This window comes from Callithrix jacchus, chromosome 14 (assembly GCF_049354715.1).
Source record: "Callithrix jacchus isolate 240 chromosome 14, calJac240_pri, whole genome shotgun sequence".
Lineage (NCBI taxonomy): Eukaryota > Metazoa > Chordata > Mammalia > Primates > Cebidae > Callithrix > Callithrix jacchus.
In genome coordinates, this window is record NC_133515.1 from 1,606,123 (window position 1) to 1,629,164 (window position 23,042).

General features: G+C 38.4%; 1 pseudogene; it reads right to left on the reverse strand.

Annotated features, from left to right (window-relative positions):
* Positions 1–2,806: 2,806 nt before the first annotated feature.
* LOC100412259 (RPA-related protein RADX-like) lies at positions 2,807–22,713 on the reverse strand (annotated as a pseudogene).
* Positions 22,714–23,042: the final 329 nt, after the last annotated feature.

Here is a 23,042-nt window from a genome sequence, read left to right on the forward strand (position 1 = left end):
ATTAGCCAGGCATGGTGCCTGGTGCCTGTAATACCAGCTACTCAGTAGGCTGAGCCACAAGAGTCACTTGAGTCTGGGAGGCAGAGGTTGCAGTGAGCTGAGATCATGCCACTGCACTCCCACCTGGGTTGCAGAGTGAGACCGAGTCTCAAAAAAAAAAACCCCAAAAACTCAAATTGGACCGTTTCTTCCCTGCTTCCTTATTTCCCATCACACTTACATTAAAAGATAAACTGCTTAACATACCCCACTTCCCCAAGGCCCGCAGGTCTTGCCCAACCCGTCCTCCTTACCTCCTCCCTTTCTCCCATTCCTTACTCTTCTCAAGCCACAGGGACCTACTTGCTGTTCCTGCAACCTGCCAGAAATAGTCCTGCCCCAGAAACTTTACATGGGCTGTTCCCTCTGTCTGGAAAGTGATTAACCCCCAATACCTTTCTTCTCACACTGCTTACCCCTTATTATTAAGATCTTGAGCCAGGCTGGGCATGGAAGTACGTGCTGATAACCCCAGCTATTTCGCAGGCTGAGGTAGGAGGATCATATGAGCCCAGAATTGTTTGCTTTTGTTTTGTTTGAGACAGAATCTTGCTCTGTCACCCAGGTAGGAGTTAAGTGAGTGACTTCAGCTAACTGAAACCTCCACCTTTCAGGTTCAAGCAATTCTACTGCCTCAGCCTTCTGAGTAGCTGGAACTACAGGTGCCTGCCACCACGCCCATGATTTTTTTTTTGTTGTTTTTTTGAGACAATGTTTTACTCTTGTTGCCCAGTTTGGAGTTCAGTTGGCATGATCTTGGCTCACTGCAACCTTTGCTTCCCAGGTTCAACTGATTACCGTGCCTCATCCTCCCAAATGGCTCAGATTACAGGCATACACCACCATGCCCAGCTAATTTTGTATATTTAATAGTAACGGGATTTCTCCATCTTGGTCAGGCTGGTCTGGAACTCACAACCTCAGGAGATCCACCTGCCTCAGCCCCAAAGTGCTGGGATTACAGGCATGAGCCACCAACCCCGACCAATATCTTTTCATTAAAACCTAAATTGGTGGCAGAGACAGGTAGATCCACTTGAGGTCAGTAGTTCCAGACCTGCCTGACCATTATGGTGAAACCTTTTCCCTATTACAATTACAAAAGTTAGCCGGGCATGGTGGTGGGTGCCAATAATACCAGCTACTCAGGAGGCTGAGCCACAAGAATCATTTGAATCTGGGAGGCGGAGGTTGCAGTGAGCTGAGATCACACCTGTGCACTCCCACCTGAGTGACAGAATGAGACTCCTCAAAAAAAAAAACCCCAAAATTAAATTGGATTGTTTCTCCCCTGCTTCCTTATTTCCCAGCACACTTACATTAAAAGATAAACTGCTCAACTTCCCTCACCTCCCCAAGGCCTGCAGGCCCTGCCCAACAGGCCTTCCTTCCCTTCTCCCTCTCTCTCCCTCCTCACCATGCTCCAGCCACAGGGACCTCTTTGCTGTTCCTCCAACAACTGAACATTCCATGGCTCCATGAGCTCACTGCCCTACTTCACTCTGGGCCACCCACCAAGGGGCTCTGTCTTGGTCTGGAAGCCCAGGGACCCCTGCAGACGCACACAGATACACACACACACACACACACACACACACACACACACACACACACACACACACACACAAACGCGTTCGCAGACATCCAACAGTTGCAAGCAGCTCCTGAGGCTGAGGAGTTCTGCTCTCTCCTGGGAAGCTTCTCCGGGAGAGAGCAGCCCCGGGGCACACAGGCTGGCGGTACCTGGAAATCCCAGCAGGGACAGATTTCAAGGAGACGCACCCCCCACAGCGTCTGAGCAGGCCTGAAGCATCGCGGGGATCCTTGGGGATCGCCCTGCGCATCCCTGAAGTTCCGCTGCAGCTTTTCTCAGCCTGGTCCCGCCCTGCTGGACTCCTGAAATTGCAGGACCCTGGCGACGATCTCGGGGAGAGGGGGGCCATCGCCCAAGGTCCAGGCACTTCCACGGAAGGCCGCTGTTCTGCCAAGCCCCTGAGACGGCCGTTTCCCAGGCCACAGGGGCTGTCACTGTGACGCGAGCCGCGGATGGACGCTAGCGCTTGTGACGCGCCGCTTGCACATGCACATTGGCGTGCCCGGCTGGCCAGCGGCAACGTGGGCGCTCTGTGGCAGGGGAGCCTCAGCGGCACCAGAAAATGCTGGCGGCGGTGTCCCAGGCGGCCCCAGGGAAGGAGGCTGCCTGCCACAAGCGGAGCAGGAGCCCGACCGTCCTGACCTCAGTGGCTCCCTGAGCTGACTTTCCTGTTTGGGTCAGCTGGATGGGAAGGTGCTTGATACCGTGAGGTGGGCACCCGGGTCTGCTCTTCCCACTGGATTCCGGATCGGACGGCGTGGGCAGCGATTGGGTCCCGCGGGGCTGGAGATTCAGTCTGCTGAGGTGTGGCGGGGGTTGGTGGACCCCAGAAAGATGCCTGAGACCCTCCGGGAGGGTGTCAGCAGAACATTGCCCGGCTCCATGAGCTCACTGCCCCGCTTCGACCTGGTCCACCCACCAAGGGGCCCTGCCTTGGTCTCCAAACCCTGCTTCTCAGCGCTGCTGGCCGGAGAAGGTGTGAACAAAGACAAAGCGGCCAGCCCAGCCAGCCGCAGAGGTGGCCACACCCGCAACTGGCCTCCCCCGGGGGCGGATCTGATGTAGAGAGTATCTCAGAAGCTTTCTGGTGCAAAGCCCAATCCCGAGACGGATGTCCAGGTATGCCGCTGAGGACCTTCACGGAAGCCAAGCACAACATGCTAAGGATCTTAGTCACTTTATTGTTTTCACGGAAAACATCATCATCTTTCTACAATGTGTTTCCCTCAAATTGCTTTGACGGCCTGTGCAGGGAGACCCGTTGTCACCTTGTCCTGTGGAGAGAAAAACAATTCCGGGTGTTAAAAATGCAGATTCTCACTCTTCTGTGCTGTGTCCTCTGTCTGGAAAGTGCTTACACCCCAATACCTTACTTCTCACCCTGGTTACCACTTTCTATTAACATCTTGGCCCAGGTTGGGCATGGTGGCACTTGCTTATAATTCCAGCAATTTCGCAGGCTGAGGTAGGAGGATTACATGAGCCCAGAACTGTTTGCTGTTGTTTTGCTTTTTGTTTTGTTTGAGACATAATCTTGCTCTGCACCAAGACAGGAGTGCAGTGGGTGATTTCAGCCCACTGAAACCTCCACTTTCCAGGTTCAAGAGATTCTCATGCCTCAGCCTTCTGAGTAGCTGAGACTACAGGTTCCTGCCATCATGCCTAGGGTTTGTTTTTCTTCAGACAGGGTTTTACTCTAGTTGCCAAAGTTGGTGTTCAGTGGCAGGGTCTAGTCTCACTGCAACCACCGCTTCCCATGTTCAAGCGATTCTACTGCCTCAGTCTCACAAATGACTGTGATTACAGGCGTGCAACATCATGCCCAGATAATTTTGTATATTTAGTAGAAATGGGATTTCTCCATCTTAGGTTGGTCTCAAACTCCCAACCTCAGGTGATTCACCTGCCTCAGCCACCCAAAGTGCTGGAATTACAGATGTGAGCCACCAACCCCGAACAATATTTTTTATTAAAATGTAAATTGGAGGCTGGGACAGGTTGATCAACTAGAGGTCAGAAATTCTAGAACAGACTGGTCATCATGATGCAATTTTGTCTCTACAACAATTACAAAAAATAGGCCGGGAAGGGTGGCAGGTGCCTGTAATACCAGCTACTCAGGAGGCTGATCCTCAAGGGTCACTTGAATCTGGGAGGCAAAAGTTGCAGTGAGCCGAGATCACACCACTGCACTCCCTCCTGGGTGCCAGAGTGAGACTCGATCTCAAAAAAAAAAAAAAAAACCCTCAAATTGGACAGTTTATTCCCTGCTTCCTGATTTTCTATCACACCTACATTAAAAGATAAACTCCTAAACTTCCCCCACTTCCCCAAGGCCCACAGGCCCTGCTCAACCCATTCTCCTTCCCTGCTCCCTTTTGTTCACTCCTCACTCTGCTTAAGCCACACGAACCTCCTTGCTGTTCCTCCAATATGCCACACACTCCTGCCCCAGGGCCTTGACATGGGCTGTGCCCTCTGTCCGGAAAGTGCTTACCCCCAAATACCTTCCTTCTCACACTAGTTACCCCTTTCCATTAAGATGTTGGCCCAGGCTGGGCATGGTGGCCCATGTTTATAATCCCAGCAATTTCACAGGCTAAGGTAGGAAGATCACATGAGCCCAGAAGTGTTTGCTTTTGTTTTGCTTTTCATTTTGTTTGAGACAGAATATTGCTGTCTCCCAGGCAGGAGAGCAGTGGGTGATTTCACCCAACTGAAACCTTCACCTTCCAGGTTCAAGTGATTCGGCTGCCTCAGTCTTCTGAGTAGCTGGGACCACAGGTGCCTGTCATCATGCCCAGGTTTTTTGTTTGTTTGTTTGTTTTTGTTATATTTCTTTGTTTTCAGACAGAGTTTTACTCTCATTGCCCAGGTTCAAGTTCAGTGGCAGGATCTTGGCTCACTGCGGCCTCTGCCTCCTAGGTTCAAGCGATCCTGCTGCCTCAGCCTTCCAAATTTCTGGGATTACAGGCATGGGCCACCATACCCAGCTAATTTTGTGTATTTAGTAGAAACAGGATTTCTCCAGTTTGGTGCAATCTGGTCTCAAACTCCCAACCTCAGGTGATCCACTTGCCTCAGCCTCCCAAAGTGCTGGGATTACAGGTGTGAGCCACCAACCCCGACCAATATCTTTTTATTAAAATGTAAATTAGAGGCTGAGGCAGGTTGATCCACTAGAGGTCTGTAGTTCCAGGCCAGCCTGGCCATTATGGGGAAATCCTGTCTCTACTATAATCACAAAAATTAGCCTGGCATGGTGGCTGGTGCCTGGAATACCAGCTACTCAGTAGGCTGAGCCACAAGAGTCACTTGAGTCTGGGAGGCAGAGGTTGCAGTGAGCTGAGATCATGCCACTGCACTCCCACCTGGTTTGCAGAGTGAGACCCCATTTCAAAAACAAAAAAGTAACCCCCAAACTCAAATTGGACTGTTTATTTCCTGCTTCTTGATTTCCAATAACACTTACATTAAAAGATAAATTGCTTAACATCCCCCACCTTCCCAAGGCCCGCAGGCCCTGCCCAACCTGTTCTCCTCACCTCCTCCCTCTCTCCCACTCCTTACTCTCCTCAAGCCACAGGGACCTCCTTGCTTTTCCTGCAATCCACCAGAAGCAGCCCTGCCCCAGGAATTTGCATGGGCTGTGGCCTCTGTCTGAAAAGTGCTTACTTCCCAATACCTTCCTTCTCACACTGGTTACCTCCCCCCTTCTTTTGAGATACAGTTTCACTCTTGTTGCCCAGGCTGGAGTGCAATGGCATGATCTCGGCTCACCACAACCTCCACCTCCTGGGTTCAGGCAATTGTTCCACCTCAGCCTCCTGAGTAGCTGGGATGACAGGCATGCGCCACCATGCCCAGCTAATTTTTCGTATTTTAAGTAGAGACGGGGTTGCACCATGTTGACAAGGATTGACTTGATCTGTTGACCTTGTGGTCCACCCACCTCGGCCTCCTAAAGTGCTGGGATTACAGGCATGAGCCACCGTGCCCGGCTACACTGGTATTTTTCCTAATTGTTGCTTAACACTTTCTCCCATGCAGCACATTTTCCTACTTCACTGTTCATTCTTTCTTCAATTACATTTTTATTCATTTCTTTTTCCTTTTTTTACATTATTACTTTGTTACATTATTAAATTTTTAATATGGTTTACTGTCATTAGTCTTTTATTTTACTATAATTTGTTTATCTTACATAGGTGTTACCTCATTAGACTAACTTTTTTAAGTAGAACTGTATATTACTGACTTTTTTGCATCTTTTGTGTCTAACATGATTTATAGAACTGTCCTTTTTCTCATTAAAAGATACTTAATCATGTTCTGGCCTGGCGTGGTGGCTCATGCCTGTAATCCTAGCATTTTGAGAGGCCAAAGCATGTAGATTACTTGAGGTGAGGAGATCAAGTCCAGCCTGGCCAAAATGGTGAAACCCTGTTTCTCCCAAAAATATAAAACTTAGCTGGGCATGGTTGTGTGTGCCTGTAATTCCAGTTACCTGAGAGGCTGAGGCAGGAGAATTGCTGGAACCCAGGAGGTGGAGGTTGCAGTGAGCCGAGATTGTACCACTGCACTTTAAGTTTGGGTGATACAGCAAGACTCTGTCTCAATAAATAAATAAATAAGACACTCACCTTTCTACTCTGTTTCTATAGGATCAGCTTTTTAGATTCCACTTATGAGTTAGATCTTACAGTATTTGTCTTTCTGTGCCTGGCTTATTTCAATTAGCATAACACTCTTCAAGAATCTAAAAAAGTCAATCTCATAGAAACAGAAAGTAAAAAAGGAGGTTACCAGAGGTGGGGTGGGGAGGGTGGCTCAAGTGGGCAGTGATAGGAAAAAGCTAGATGTTGATCAAAGGGTACAATTTTAGTCAAATTAAAGGAATAAGTCTTAGGAATCTATCACCTTGGATGGTGACTACAGTTAATAATAATGTATTATATATTTCAAAATGACTAGTAGATTTTTAATGTTCTCACCACAGAAAAGTGGTAAGTTGGTAAGGTGATGGATATTTGATTGAGTTTTTCTATGATGTATATACACAGATCAAAATGTTACACTAGACCCTATAAATATGTTTAATTATTATTTGCCAATTAAAAATGAAGAAAATGCTAGGATAAAAAACTCATTAGTTTTAAATAGGTAATTTTTAAAGATCATAAAGGCATAGCTCCCAACCTTGGCTATACCTTTGGGATCAGCTGAAAAGTTTTAAACCCATAGCAATGCCTTGGTCCCATTCTCAGAGTAATTACATCAGAATCTTTGAGGATGGGGCATCAGTGGCTCTTTAAAACTCCCCAAATGATTCCAATATACAGCCAGAGTTGCAATCTACTGATACGTGTAGTCTAGGGAAACTACAGGCTGTAGATGACTGCCTCTTTTTGTAAATAAATGTTTATTGGAATATTGCCATAGCCATTCCTTTACATACATATGGCTGCCTTCAGTCTACAAAGACAGAGCTGAGAAGTTGAAACAGAGACCATATAGCCTGGAAAGTCAAAATATTTACTACTTGGTGCCTTACATAGTCTATTGTTTTCTGAAAAATAGGGCCAAGTCCTGTTACTTATCAAAAATATGAGGAAGAAAATAGAGACTGCTGCTAACATTAATAAGAAGTAAAACTGTTTTAAATACCAAAATGTACATTTTAAATATATTCTCACCAAGGCTATCATTTAAAAAATAATTTCTGTATCTTCAATTACTTACTTGAAAGAATAAATTGTTTCTCATACCTTAGAGAGTTTTCATGATGAAAATCTGGTCCTATAATTCTATATAGCAGAGGTAGCATGTTGTAAATTAGCATCCTCTCACCATCTTTTATTGTGTTTTCTTAATAAATCACAATATCTCTATCAGTTCAGTTCCTCACATTTCTATAGCAAAAACTAATGAGATAATAGACTATGTGTACCAGACTATCTAGGTAATAACTTCTTCATCTAGGGAGATCTGACCAATGTCTACAAAATGCTTAAGATTTTAATAAATAATCATATAAGGTTTTTGCAAATAAACACATATTTAAGAAAACAATGAACAATTGATACCTTCATCTGAATATTCTCTAAGTAATTAAGCTGAATGCATTAGCTGAGAAATTTAGAATACACAGAAATTCAGGTTCAGAATAAAGCTATTATAAACCAAAAACAGTATTTAAACTGAAGCAATGTAATCTATAATTCTTAAAAATGAAAATGAATAAAATCATGTTCATATCTAAAAACAATTATTTAATACTTTAATTTTAATGGTTCAAAAATATTTAAGATGTCAAGATATCAGTACTAATTAGAAAAAGCCCTTTCAAGATTGCAGAAATTGGCAAAATTTGAATACTGATTATAGGTTAGATATTAGTATTGTATCTATTTTAAATTTCCTGATTTTGGTAATTGTACTCCGATTATGTAATAGAATACTCTTCTTATTAGAAAATATACAATGAAATACTAGTGAAGTGTTTAGGCTTAAAGGGGTATGTATGATGGCTGCTACTTTCTCTTACTGGATCACAGGGGATACATACATGTGTATGTATGGTGTGTGTATGGGTGTGTGTGTGTGTGTGTGTGTGTATAGATATGTATATATGTGAAGAGAGAGATACAATGATAAAGCAAAGGTAAATGTTAGTAATTGTTGAATATGAATAAAGGGTATATGGGAGATCTCTCTACCATTCTTTCAACGTTTATGTAAGTTTGAAATTATTTCAATACAAAAGTTAACGGAAGTCCTTTTGAGATAGAAACTAGTAGTAAATGCAAAATATATTCATTGTTAACTTAGTATTAGGTGACCAAAAGTAAAAGAAAACAAAATAAGTACAACCCAAGTGGAGCTCATTCTTCAATCAACAATAAATATCTCAGATGATTTTTCTTAATAATGAAATAATAAACAGGTATATTTATTAGGTTATGTGATTGCTTGAAAATTCTATGAACAAATAAATTTAAAGCTTCATTAGGTTCTAACAGTTTCAGTAATTTTTATGGTCTTATTTCTAATATGGTATATTGCAAATTTATATAAATAGCCATAAGACAACAAATTTATTGAATACTTAACCCATTGTAGAAATTAGTTTGATCTGTGGATCCACGGGGACAGGCTGTATTCTAAATGAATAATTTTTTTAACAGAATAATCTTGAAGCAGAAAAACTAAACCATCTCACAAAATTTTAAACCACTCAGGACACAGGGCATTCCACATAATCACCGACACCATGCCTGAACTGTCAACAACCTCCAAACAGGTCTAGAAAGAAAGAGTAAAAGCATATACATATCTGTCACTTTTATGTATACAGATGGTATATAACATATTATCTGTGATCATTTAGAGTGATGGAAAATAACATTTAATTTTTAATTATTAATAATGATTCAGTTGTCAAATCTGCTAATATTGGTAATCTAAAGAAGAGACAGCCACCAGATCCATGGGAGTACTAAATGTACTACTAACTTATTGTGTGAAGGAAGCTCTGAGGACACAGGCCAAATCTTATTTATATTTGATTCTTCCATAGTATTTAGCATAGTGCCTTACAGAATGATCCCACAACACATTTGTCAAATCAATGAGACAAATCACATGTTACAAGTTTTACCTTAACATTTTGACATCATTCTTGGTTATCTGAACTGTGAAATGGCTTTGATATTCATATTTGAGAACTTTAGATAAACATATAATTGAGTGGGCACAATGCCATCAATGCCCTGGTTACATTAATTTATTTATAGCAATACACAAGGCTGGTACATAAGACATGGAAATCATTTCTGAGACACTATTTGAGAAATGATGCTATCAGAAAGGGGAATGTTAGAACAAGTGTGTGCATTATTGCTGACTCTGAGTATAGTTAAAGTACAGAAATCTGTTGAGGTAGAAAGTATCTGATGGAGTTTTTCTCGGTATTAAAATACAGTGACAACTTCAGCTTGCCTAAAAGGCAATCATTAATGTGGTTTCTAATTCTTAATTTCTTCTTAAATAATGTTATTTTCTCAGACCCTTTCTCTTAATGATGAATATAGATTTTGGGCAATTCATTCCTTTATTCATTAAACATTTACTGGTTCTCTACTCCAGATGTTATGTTAGGCACTGGAATGAAGAGATGAATCAAACGTCATTCCTAATAATAATGACTAAAATATATATAGGACTTATGTGCCTGGAACATAGGTAAATTCTTTACTTATATTAACTACTTCAATCCTCACATCAACCCTGTAAGGTAAGTACAATTAGTATCCATATTTTACAGATGAGTAAACTGAGGCTTTAAAAGGATAAATTTCCCTATATCATAAAGCTAAGAAATGGTAAACAGAGCCAAAACCTGAATTCATTTCATATGACTAGAGGAAGTACACTCTTAAGCACTATAAAATACTTCTTCCCTACAGTCAGAGAGCTCACAGTAGAATAAGGTTAGCAAATCTATTAACAGATATGTATAACTGGGTTATACATGCTCTATAGTGGGGTCCTGAGTAGCATGTAGTTGATTCTCCTTAGTGACTAGGCATATGGGTATATATGGAAAGATTTAAATCAGAGTTAGGCACTGAACTGAATCTTAAAGATGGCTTTGCCAATGTGATGATAATTGAAAGGAAGAGCATTCTAGGCAGAAGAAGTAACATAAGTAGAAGTATGAAAAGTAGAAAACAATTGATTACCATTAGAAAATTCCAGGTAGGGCACTTTGGTTATTATGGGGCATAGAAAGCTCAGGAAGAGATGAAACTGGAGAGGCAAGCAGGGACAAAATCATGAAGACACAAAGAGACAGGAAGGCAACAAATACGTAAAGTTTAAAAATCAGGGAAGAAAGTATTGCAACAGTGAGAAGGCAAACAAATATCAAGGAATGACTGAATAATTTATGATACCATGTGCTAAAACTTTATAACTGCAAAGTTATGAATGATGAATTTTTAGTCATAAGAGCAAATATTTAAGAAAATGTAAAATAATACAAAATTGTATTCAGAATATAGTTCCCATTTTTTAGGAGAACATCATTCTCAGCAAACTGACACAAGAACAGAAAATGAAATACTGCATGTTCTCACTCATTGGTGGGTGTTGAACAATGAGAACACATGGACACAGGGAGGGGAGCACTACACACTGGGGCCTGTTGGCTGGAATAGGGGAGAAACAGTGGGGGATAGGGAGTTGGGGAGAGATAGCATTGGGAGAAATGCCAGATATAGGTGAAGGGGAGGAAGGCAGCAAATCACACTGCCACGTGTGTACCTATGCAACTATGTTGCATGTTCTTCACATGTATCCCAAAACCCAAAATGTAATTTAAAAAATTAAATAATAAAATAAAATAAAATAAAAAAAGAAAAATTACTGTAATATATGACATATATAGTTACATGAAATATATGATACCTGTACCTATGTACATATATGTTATATTTATGATATGAATATAATAGATATGTATATGTAAATCTAGTTTATGCTTATATATGTGTATATAAGTGATGTACACACACACAAGAAAGGGAATAAAACACACCATGTTAACAGTGGCTCTCTCTGAGTAGTAAGATCTTCAAATAGCTTTCTACATTTTCCAAATTCCCTATAAGAAGCATGTATACTTTTGTAATGAAAGTTTAATGAAATATGTAAAATAGTTCTTGATATCATGGGAAAATACAGTATAATATTAAGTAAGAAAAAAACAGAACACAAACATATCAAGGAAGTAGAGCTCATGAGCATTATGCAGTGTGGAGTCAAAACAATAGAAAAGTATCACACAGATTTGACAGTGAGTTACTAGTGAATGATAAGCTAAGGAAAAAAGCCAAAGTAATTGTGTTGAGGAATGGGAGGTAAGAAAGTAAAAACATCTAGTGTAGACTACTTCTTCAAGAAGCTTACCTGAAGAGAAAGAGATAGGGAATAAAAGAGTCATAAGGCCAAGGCAGATTATTTTATTTTCTCTTTTATATGAAAGGCTAGAGTATGTTTATATGGTGGTGCAGAAAGCATAGCTGAGAAGAAAAACTTTTAGGAAAATAAAAAGGTGGGAAGAAGACCACCTAGATCAGGAAAATAAAGGCACCAATACAGAAATAATTTTGTATGTACAATAAATTATGCAGAAAAATACAACATATATTTATGTACATTTTAAAATTACATTGAAGTGACTTACGCTATTTAAATGAACAGGTTATTATACTATTAAGTGTGTAAGTTATAATTTTTAACCTTAAATTCACATACTATATCTTATCATTACTTGTACTTGATATGGTTCAGTCATCTTTTTATCAGGTTTCCCATAGTATCACCATTTTGATTTATGTATGATCCTCATAAGCAATGCAGGAAAATTTCTTCTGTTAGCCCAGGTCATTTCAAGGTGAGAAAGGGAAATTATTTTGGTATCTAGAATGTAAAAAAGAGAAAAGAAATTCTGTTTTACTTGTAATGATAACTTCAAAGATCTATTTTAATAGTTAAAAATAGTAGCTCAATTATACCTAAAGCGAATCCTTCTTGCCAGCTAAACCCTGCCAGCTAAGTCTATATACATCTCTCACATAAACTACATTTGATCCCTAATATTAACAGCTGAAATATATATAAGGCTTACCATGTGCCTGGAACATAGGTAAACCTATATTAACTAACACATTGTTCCATCTAGAATGCCTTCCATCTTACATTTAATAATTTCCTGGAAAACCTGGATCTAAACTCACCTCCCATAAGATATTTTGTGAAAAAACAGACCTCAATGTCATGGAATGTTATTCCCATTACTAAGCACTTATATATTTAATTTATAGAATTAAGCCAAGCACGATGGCTTACGCCTATAATTTCAGCACTTTGGGAGGCTGAGACCGGTGGCTTGCTTGAGCTCAGAAGTTCAAGATCAGTCTGGGCAACATGATGAAACCCCCCTGTTTCTCCAAAAAGACAAAAGTAGCTGGGTGTGGTGCATGTGCCTATAGCTCCAGCTACTCTAGAGGCTGAAGTGGGGTGATCACCTGAGTCCAGGCATCTGAGCTCACTGCAGCAAGGCTGAAGTGAACTGTGCTCATTCCACTTCAGTCAGGCTGCAACGAGCCATGATCACACCACTGCATTTCAACCTGAGCGATTGAGAGCCTGTCTCAAAATCTATATCAGTATATATTTCTTTTATTACACTTTTTTGTATTGCCTCCACCTCAGTTTCATATGTATAAATTCCATCTCCCCAAAATATACCAGACATGAGCCTGTATCAGGACCTTTACATTTTTTGTCTTCCCCTTAGATATGCAAGTGACTTTCTCACTCCCCTCCAAGTTTTGCTCAAAGGTCACCTTCTCAGTGATATTATCCCTAGCTATCCTATTAAAAACTGACCCATTTACTTATCCTCCAATCCACTTTATTTTTCTAGATAGCCCTTACTATTTTCTCATATGCCATATGATTTAATTAGAAACATTTTAATCTGCAAGCTCACTGGCAAGTTGAAAAACTGCTTAAAAGGTATTTATCAATTTAAAGAATTAATTTGTAATCCTGATGTAGTCTTCCTTGGATTAAGAGACGTTCCATCTGCAACTGTCTCCACATTTTTCTTTCTCACAGCCCACAGTCTCAACTATTAAGACTTGAATTTGCATTATTACCAATATTTATTTTGCTAAGGCTCCCTTCATTTCTATCTTTTTTAACATAATATTTTACCTAGTCAACACTTTTGACAAGAAAAATCACACTTGTAATTTCTTTTTAATAAGAATTTAAGTGGTATTATATAATTATGCCCATACCACAAAAAAACACACACAATTTTTCTCTGTAACTTTTCTTTCAGATTCTCCCAATAAATTACTAGCCCAGAATCACAGATCCTAACATTCGATCTGATATAGTTTAGTGATTTTATTTTAATGTCAGATGAATCTCAGATGAGCTTTGAATTGTCTTGATCAATGGAGTACTCTTGATAAACGAAGGCATGTACAGCTCCTTTATTGTCTGAAGTAAATTCAAGAGCTACATAGTTTGTAAAACTAGAGTTCTAAGAGCCTCTGTTTCTGTTATAATAAGGTGCAGAGAGTTAGGTGTAATCAGATGTCTTTCTGGTTAACATTTTTCCCAGTTTGGGTTTTTAACTTACAAACTTCAGAGAATACACATTTTATCTCTCAAATCCAAAAAAGAATTAGAGGCTGTCTATAGACAAAAAAGAATTTGTGTAAATTTATAAAAATAAACATGTTCATTATCAAAAAAGAAACAATGAAAATAAATAAACTGGATATTCAATATGCAATAGAACAGTGATTCTCAAAACGTTTCGATCTCAGAATCCCTATACATTCTTAAAAATTATTAAAGATCTTCAATAGCTTTTTTTTCTTTTGTTGAGTTGGAGTATCAATCTGTTGCTCAGGTGAAAGTGCAGTGGTGTGATCTCGACTCACTGCAACCTCCACCTCCTGGATTCAAGCAATTCAGTCTCCCAAGTAGCTGAGACTACAGGCGTGCACCACTATGCTCGGCTAATTTTTGTATTTTTTAGTAGAGATGGGGTTTTACCATGGTGGCCAGGTTGGTCTCCAACTCCTGACCTCAAGTGATCTGCCTGCCTCAGTCTCTCAAAGTGTTGAGATTACAGGTGTGAGCCACTGCTCCCAGCCTGAAGAGCATTTCACTGCACTATAAAGCAGACTAAGAATTTTTTTTAAATTATCAGTTCATTAAAAATAGCAATAATAAACTAATATGTATAATTACAAGTAACTTTTTTTTGTAAAAATGTAAAAATGACCGTATTTTGCAAAATCAAAAAATAATGTAGTGAGAAGTGTGGTATTGTTTTACATTTTTGCAAGCCTTGTTAGTATCTACCTTAATAGATGAAATTGGATTCCATCCAATTTGGCAGGTGGATACTCATATCTTCTTTGATATTTAGTTGGCTTCGGTGTCACATGTCATTTAACCTCTGGAAAACTACACAGTACACTTGTGAGAGAATAAGGGTGAAAAAAGGTGAGTAAAGCCTTAGTATTGTGAAAATAGCTTTGACCTCATGGATTTTTTGAAAATGTCTTGGGGCACCACTAGAGGTCCCTGGACCATACTTAAAAATCATAGCAGAAGAGTAAATTTAAAAAATGAAGAAGGAATGAATATTAAAGCTAAAAATAATGAATCAGAAAACACTCTACCACAATTTAAAAAAAACCAACAGCACTGATAAATTCAATTTTCTGGAAAAAGTAATGACAAGTTAAATCTTTCACAATTCTAATCATGAAAAAGAAAACAAAAATGTAATACTCAGAATGTAAACAACTATACACACAAAGAAAAATTATTTAAAAATTATTATATATGATTTTATATCAGTAAATTTTAAATATCAGTGACATAGTTAATCTCTTAGAAAAATATGAATTACCAGTATTGCCATAAGAAGCAAAAAAAAACTAAACTATATTTTCACTCATGGAAGAAAATGAAAAATGTTCACTAATGATGGCTTCCAAAACTGGGAGCAGGTTCACGTGGTTTTACAAGAAAATTCTAACAAATGTCAAAGAATAGCTCTTTCCCTGAGCTATAAATTGTCCCAGAGCCCAATAAAGCATAGAAATTGTACCACTTCACTTTATAAACTTAGAATAATCTTGAAAAATTCCAACAGAAATAATACAGGAAGGAAAACTATAAACGAAAATCAGTTATAATGGCAAAAATCCTAAATACAATACTTCAAATTTAATATAGCAGTATGCTCAAAGACAACTGTGTCATGATCAAATGGAATCCTAAATGTCTTCTCTTGTTCATTTGAAGTATGTTATATATTCAGAATAATTCTGGAGACTGAAACAAACACATAAGTTTAAATAATTTTGTTAAAATATTAATACATGTACTCCATAAATATATACACCTACTATATACCCATAATTTTTTTTCAAAAACATTGAGTAACCACTAGGAGTCTAGGAGAATACAAATATAATGTATAACTTCCAAACTACTAGAAGAAAAATAATATTTTAATCCTGCAAAAGTAAAAGAAACACATAAGATGGTATATTTTATACATAAAAAAAGAATTTCAAGAACAGGTACAAACATCATTATTCACATTAAATATAGATAAATTAAATTGATGTTTTAAAAAACGTAATTGGTTTTGTTCAAAAGGCAGAGTCTTAGCTATATACTTTTTAAAAGAAACAACCCTAAAACAAAATGGAAATAAAGGGATGGACAAGCATGCACTAAAGTCAGTGGTTCTCTCTTTTTTTAAAATTTTTTGAGACAGGGTCTCACTCTTGTGGCTCAGGCTGCAGTGCCTTGGCATGATCAAGGCTCACTGAAGCCTCAACCTCCCAGACTCAGGCTCCCCCCTTCACCACCCTCCCACCAAGTAGCTGGATTACAGGCACAAATAACCACGCCTGGACTATGGTATTTTTATTAAAGACGGAGTTTTGTTATGTTACCTTGGCTCATCTGGACTGGTCTGGACCTAGGCTGGTCTCAACATGGACTCTGTACTCAAGCAATCTGCCTGCTTGGGTTTCCCAAAATGCTAAAATTACAGGCATGAGCCACTGCATCCCCCTCTCCAGTGGTTCTCCAAGTGTGGTCTCTGTACAAGCAGCATCATTAACACCAGTGAACATGTTAGAAATGTAAATTCTACAGCCCTACCCCAGATCTAATAAACCATGCACTGCGAATGGTGGTGAGCAATCTGTATTTTATCTTGTTTAATTTTGTATTTTTGCATTATTGAATTATAGTAGTCATTTTTGAAATAATTACACTCCAGTTGAATGGCCTTTTGTTAGTGTTTTCCATCTTTCAAATCCATTTTTTAAAAAAGGCAAAATTGATTTAAACAATCATGTTGAAAACTGTTGTGATAATTTATTGTGCATCAACTCATTTTGATTATATACTTTCATGACCTTCATGTGTTCTGATTAGCTTTTTGTGGTCTTCTCTGTCATTTCAAGTGAGAATTTTACTGATACAGTAATATCTTTAAATACCTTTCTTTTATTTTCTTGGCTTTTTTTTGGTTCAAAATTTCAAACATACTGCTTTAATGATTTACTTAAGTTTTGGTGTATTCTTTATATTAGCAAACTTTTCCAAATCTTTTTTTTTGCTTAATTTTTTCTCTCATTTTAGTAAGTATAATTTGAACCTGTCAGTACCTGAATGCTTATTTGTCTCCAATTCCAATTGCTCATTTTTGCCTCATTCATTCTTTGCAGTGTTTCTGTTGTTATTTGTGAGTTCTTAGAGTTAGGAAGCATTTAAGTTATTTTTCTGACTGGCACTCTTGAGTTGATATGCATGCCTTCTCATGTTTGAGAATCATTGTCCTAAAATGCTACCAAAAAAGACTGCCGAAGTGGCAAACATTGCTATCAGGAAAAATGAAATTCAAGGCAAAAGGGACAAAGGCAAATTTCATAAGTGTGAAACTCACCAGTAATATACTACTTAATCAGTTATGAAACTGTACATGTTATAGTAACATCTAAAGCAAAACCTTTTAGAAATGTAAGGAGAGATAAAACTATCATCATAGATGGAAGTCAATATTTCTCTCAGATAAATGAGCAAATAAAATTGATTAAAAACAAGACTCTGGAATATGTGAATTATATTTTTAAAAACCTGATATAATAACAAACTTTAAGCCTAATAAGCTTTTTCTAAATGTTCAGAGATTAAAGAAGTGAAAACAAGTCAGGCATAATAACCCACACCTGTAATCCCAGCACTTTGGGAGGCTTAGGTGGGTGAATCACCTAAGGTCGGGAGTTTGAGGCCAGCCTGGTCAACGTGGCAAAACCCAATCTTTACTAAAAATACAAAATTAGCTGGTGTGGTGGTGTATGCCTGTAATCCCAGCTACTCAGGTGGCTGAAGCAGGAGAATCATTGCTGGAGAACCAGGGAGGTGAAGGCTGCCGTGAGCCAAGATCTGGGCCAGCAATCCACCCTGGAAAACAAATGAGTCTCTGTCAGGAGGAAAGAAAGAAAGAAGGAAAGAGAGACAGAGATGAGAGAGACAGAGAGAGAGAGAAAGAGAGATTGAGAATTAAAGGAATGGAGAAAATAAAAAAGAAATGCCAATTACATGTCAAAAAAAATAAGAGAGGTTTAAAGATATTACCATCTCAGTAAAATTCTCACTTGAAATGGCAGCGAAGACCCCTGAAGTTTGAAAATATCAGTGAAATTTAGACCCCAAAAAGCTAAACAGAATACAGGAAGGTAATGAAAGTATATAATCAAAATGAATTGATGCACATTAAGTTATCTCAACAGCTAGTTTCCAACACGATTGTTTAAATCACTTCTGTCATTTTTTTAATGGATTTGAAAGATGGAAAACACTGAAGAAGATAATTGGGCTGAAGTGTAATTATTTCAAAAATGACTACAATAATTCAATAATGCAAAAATACAAGAATAGAATAAGATAAAATAAGAAAATATCAATAATGAGTAACAATAAAATCTCTGTACTTCCAAACCTGGGGGATGCAGCCTAAGCAATTTCCATGGGAAATTTCAAAATTTTAAATGTTTTTGGAGGAAAAAAACAAGGAAATATATGCACCAAGCATTCAACTCAATAAAGTAGTACAAGAAAAGTATGAGCACAGGAAGCATATAGAAGAAATTAAAGATGATAGCAGAAATTAAGTCTATCTCCTCACTATAGACTTTGTTATTAGCAAAACCAAGTGTCTTTAAAAAACCAACAATACAACAGATAATGTTCTGGTAAGGCTGATCATTAGAAAAGGTGAACACACAACAAGAGGATTGTGAAAGGAGTCCTAATTGACAAGATAGGTAAAAAAATGTAGATTACTACGTACAACTTTGAGATCTAGGTGAAATGAGATTCCCTAGCAAATTACCAACTCTCAAAAGTGGGCTCTTGAAAAAGCATTATTAGTTTAATCATTTTCTCTAAAAGAAATTGCAAGAGTCATCTCACTTAACCCCCAATCCTGGCCCAAGACACGAGGTTCAGATAGTTTTAGAGGGGAATTTTACTAAACCTTTAATGAACATATAATGTCTGTAAGCATAGGAAGACGGGCAAGCTTTCCAACTCATTCTACTAGGCTAATATTAACTCAATATAAACAATTCATTCAAAAAAATACTCCCCTAGCAAAAATCAACAAAAACAAAAACCAAACCTATAGACCAAATTAATTTAACAGATGTAAAAATAATCATGACCAAGTGGGAATTCAAAAGTGGCTCAATATTAGTAAAACCATTAGTTTATTTCATTCATTCCTTTGTTCAACAAATACTGAATGCCTACTCTGTGCCAGACATTGTTCAAGCTATAAGATATGGCCCACAGGCAAAAAAAAAAGTCATGGATCTTATAAAAAGGTAGGGGGAAAAAATAAAACAGCTAAAGAAAATAATTTCAGAAAGCTATGATTATATGAAGAGCATTTGCAGGGTAATATAATAAGTGGGGGAGGAATATTTATTTAAAAAGGCACTTTTAATATGTTTTAATTTGAGCTGAAATGGGAGGATGGAAAGAAACTTTTCAGAAAGAGGAGAAAGCAGGTGCAGGAAAGACTGGTGGTTTGAGGATCAAAAAGAAGGCTGGTTCCCAGAACAAAATGGTGGAGGAGAGGGCTTAGAGATTAGAGGTGAGTAAAAGATTCTGTAGGGCAGGGTGTCTGCAAACTATATAGACTATAAGCCAAATCCTGCTTGTTGCTTGCTTTTGTAAATAAAGTTCTATTGCAACACAGCCAGACCCATTTATTTACATACTGCTTAAGGCTGCTTTCTATATACAATGGCAAAAGTGAACGGTTGTGGCAGACATTATGTGTCTTCAAAAGACAAAAAGATTTACTGTTTGGCTCTTTACAGAAAGTTCACCATACTCTGATGAACAGCCTTGGAGACCCCGGTAGAGTTTGAATTGCTGCCTAAATGCAATAGTGAGCCACCTGAGAGATTTAGGCAGAAGGATGTCGCACAGGCTAACTTCTACTTTTTAAAGCTATCTTTGAGGTCACAATATGTGTTAGCTTTCAGATAGGGTAGGGACGAGGAGGAGACATGAGGGAGACTTTTGGGGTAACAAGATATAGAAATATACTATATCTTGAAGTGAAGAGGGTGGTGGTTACACAGGTGTATATGTATATAAAATTTTATCAAGCTGTATTTTTAAAATTTTGTTTTTACTGTGTACAAGGTAAACCTTAATGAAGAGTTTCAAAAACACAAATGTGTACCATGAACAAAGTTAAGAGAAAAAGAATAGATTGCAAGAAAACAATTTGCAGACAAAGTTTTAATACCCCTTAGCAAAGAAATTCTATAAATTAATTAGAAAAATGACAAAAGATATATTTTAAAATAGTAAGATATGGAGAAATGGGCATTCTCATACATATGCTGGTGAATGTGAATTTGTACAGCCTTTTCAGGAGAGGATTTGTCTACATCCACAACATTAAAAAAAATGATACTAATACCTTTTAAGGCGGCAATTTCACTAAAGGAAGCCATTTAACAGCAATACTTGAACATAGTAAACAAATATATGTGTACATTCTAATGATGCTTGTAAATACAATGCTTGTATTTAATACTAATAAACAAATAAGTGCCTAAAATTACAAATTACCTATTCCCATGGGCATGATTACAGAAATTATGACACACCCATGCTATGGTATGTACAGAAGTTCAGGAAATATACCTGAGATGTGTTTAGTGGAAATAGCAAATCACACAATGAGACATTACTTCCTTTTGTATTCTTCAAAGACATACACCAAACTACTGAGAGTTTGGGATTTTTAGAGGAAAAGTGAAGGCACCAGAGAAGGCAAAACAGGTCTTTCACTTCTCCCTAATATTTTATTATTGACTATTTGAAATAATTATATTGACTATTTGAACAAATTTTACGGTGAACATCAATATGATCACTTCCTAGACTTTATCACTAATATTTTACTACCCATGGGTTAAATATTTCTAACACAATGTGTTTTAAATGTACAGATTGGGTTTTATTTTGGCACACAGACATTACCTTTTGTAATATAAATATGGTTTTAATGAATAGATAGTATGACAAAATAAACACAAAGTATTAACCCCCTCAACTCTTCTTTAGGACACAAATTTGTCATTTACATATTCAATTCTAAAAATTAAAGTAATCAACATTTAGAGTAATAATGCAATATTGCCTTATTTCACACTTGAGATAAAAATCATTCCATCTTTTTAAGTCCCAGAAATATTTATCTTGTTTTTAAAATTTAGTTATTTAAGACATCCTTGCCTACACATTGCTATAACATCTTTAACTGAATGTGACTATAATTGCATGTTTTTTGAGCTAAGCTATCCTTTTACTTTCAAGTTTGTTGCTCTTACATGTTACAGCAAGATTACCTATGATTTAGTATTGTGACAACATTTTAAAAAGGACTGAAAAGCAGTAATGCAGAAAATTATAATCTTTCTCCTTCCAGTACTTATTTTATTTTTTGCATTTTATTTCTTTCCCCATTTCAAACGTGTTCATGCATACAGTACTATCATTCCCCTTAATTTCATTTCTTAGAGGAGAAATTTAATCGACAAGCAGTTGCTGATGACAAGCTAGTGTTTTCAGGTTAACTTCCTACTTCTGATACAGAAAAATTGAACTTCTTAGATCAGTACTGTCTGTGGTGAATAATAAGAAACAAGAAAATGAGAATGCCAAGCCTTCCCATAAAACCACACATTTAAAACGTGATATTTACATAATTCTTACACAGCGTTTCAATCAATGTAAAGCACAAATGAATACATTCCGGAACATCCTTTTCGAATGAAGATTAAAACATGCAAAACCGCAAATTTTTACAACCCTTACACTAAATTAAAATCTATAAGCTCTTCAACCGTCACAACGTACTAATTCCACAATTGGATTGGGAATAAAACGAAGATTAATTCCACCACAATTAAACATGTAAAGAACGTATAAGGTATACTGACTCCCACATCGGTACGTATGCCAGACTGAATTTTAAGATGTAGTCAGACACTTCCTGAATTGGCTACTTTTGCAATCAAAAAAACAAAGAAAAAACCAACAAAAACCACAGGCTGTTCAAATTTCATTAAGCATCCTTGGGTCATTCAAGAAAACTTGTCGACCTGTCACTCCTGACTTGCAGTTAACAATATGAAAGCATCTTCATTTTTTTCCCATTCAAGCAAGCTCCTGAAAACTATTTTAAAATAACCCTCTGCCATTCGTTCCAAACACTTACCGCTAAAGTTGAGTTCCTCAGGTTGCTTGTCTGTTAACCAGGTACCTCCATACGGATCTTCGTTATTCCACATCGCCAAGTAATGACTCTTCCCGCCTCTTAAAAGCCTCTCTGCTTTCTCCTCATGTGCTCTATTTCTGAAGGGAGTTTCTAAAGAAATAGCGTCTGAGGTCTCCCCACAGTGGACGTTACCTAAGCACAGGTTCCTCTGGCCTATCCTTATCTCATTGTAAAGACATGAGAGTCTGGAAATTCTCATTTGTATGCCAACTTTAAGAATATTTTGATATACGAGACAGTTCAAGCTGAGGTCCAGACAGCACTTCTCCTGGTACACCTCGTCTGAGATAGTGACATCATAGCAATAAAGGGGAGGCTTGGGCACTGTGTCACATGGCTCATCCTCTAACAGGTACCTTTGGACGGCCAGCACAGTGACAGGCACCACCTCCGAGGGGGTGACACACTGGAGAGGTGAGCCTATAATCTGTTCAAGAACCTTTTGAATCCAGGACATGCACCCTTGGGCACCAGCTCTTCAGATCACCCCTCCCGGGACCCCAGCCCGCATTCTCTCAGGGTTCGGCCAACCTATCCCTGCATGGGAGGGATCAGCTTCAGGCTGTCCTGACTCACCAGACATTGTTGGATAACTGCGTACCTGCTTCACTACCAAAAGCTAGTTTGCCTCGTTCAAAGCGGAGGGAAATAAAACCGCGCGCTTTGACGCCAATAGCTACTCTGCCTGCTGACAGGCAAAGCTCAGCCCCGTAGCGAAGCTGCAAAGACGTTACGGGTGCGCGCACCAGCTCTCACACCCCGCCTCTGGTTCGGTGCACTTAGGACTCGAGACACTGTTACTAGGCAGTCACACGCGCGAATTACCTAGCAGGTCGTCTGACCTTGTGCCGGCAGGGTTGCCATCTTGGGGAGGGATGACAGGGGAAGGGGAGGGGGAATCGGTGGTTGTCA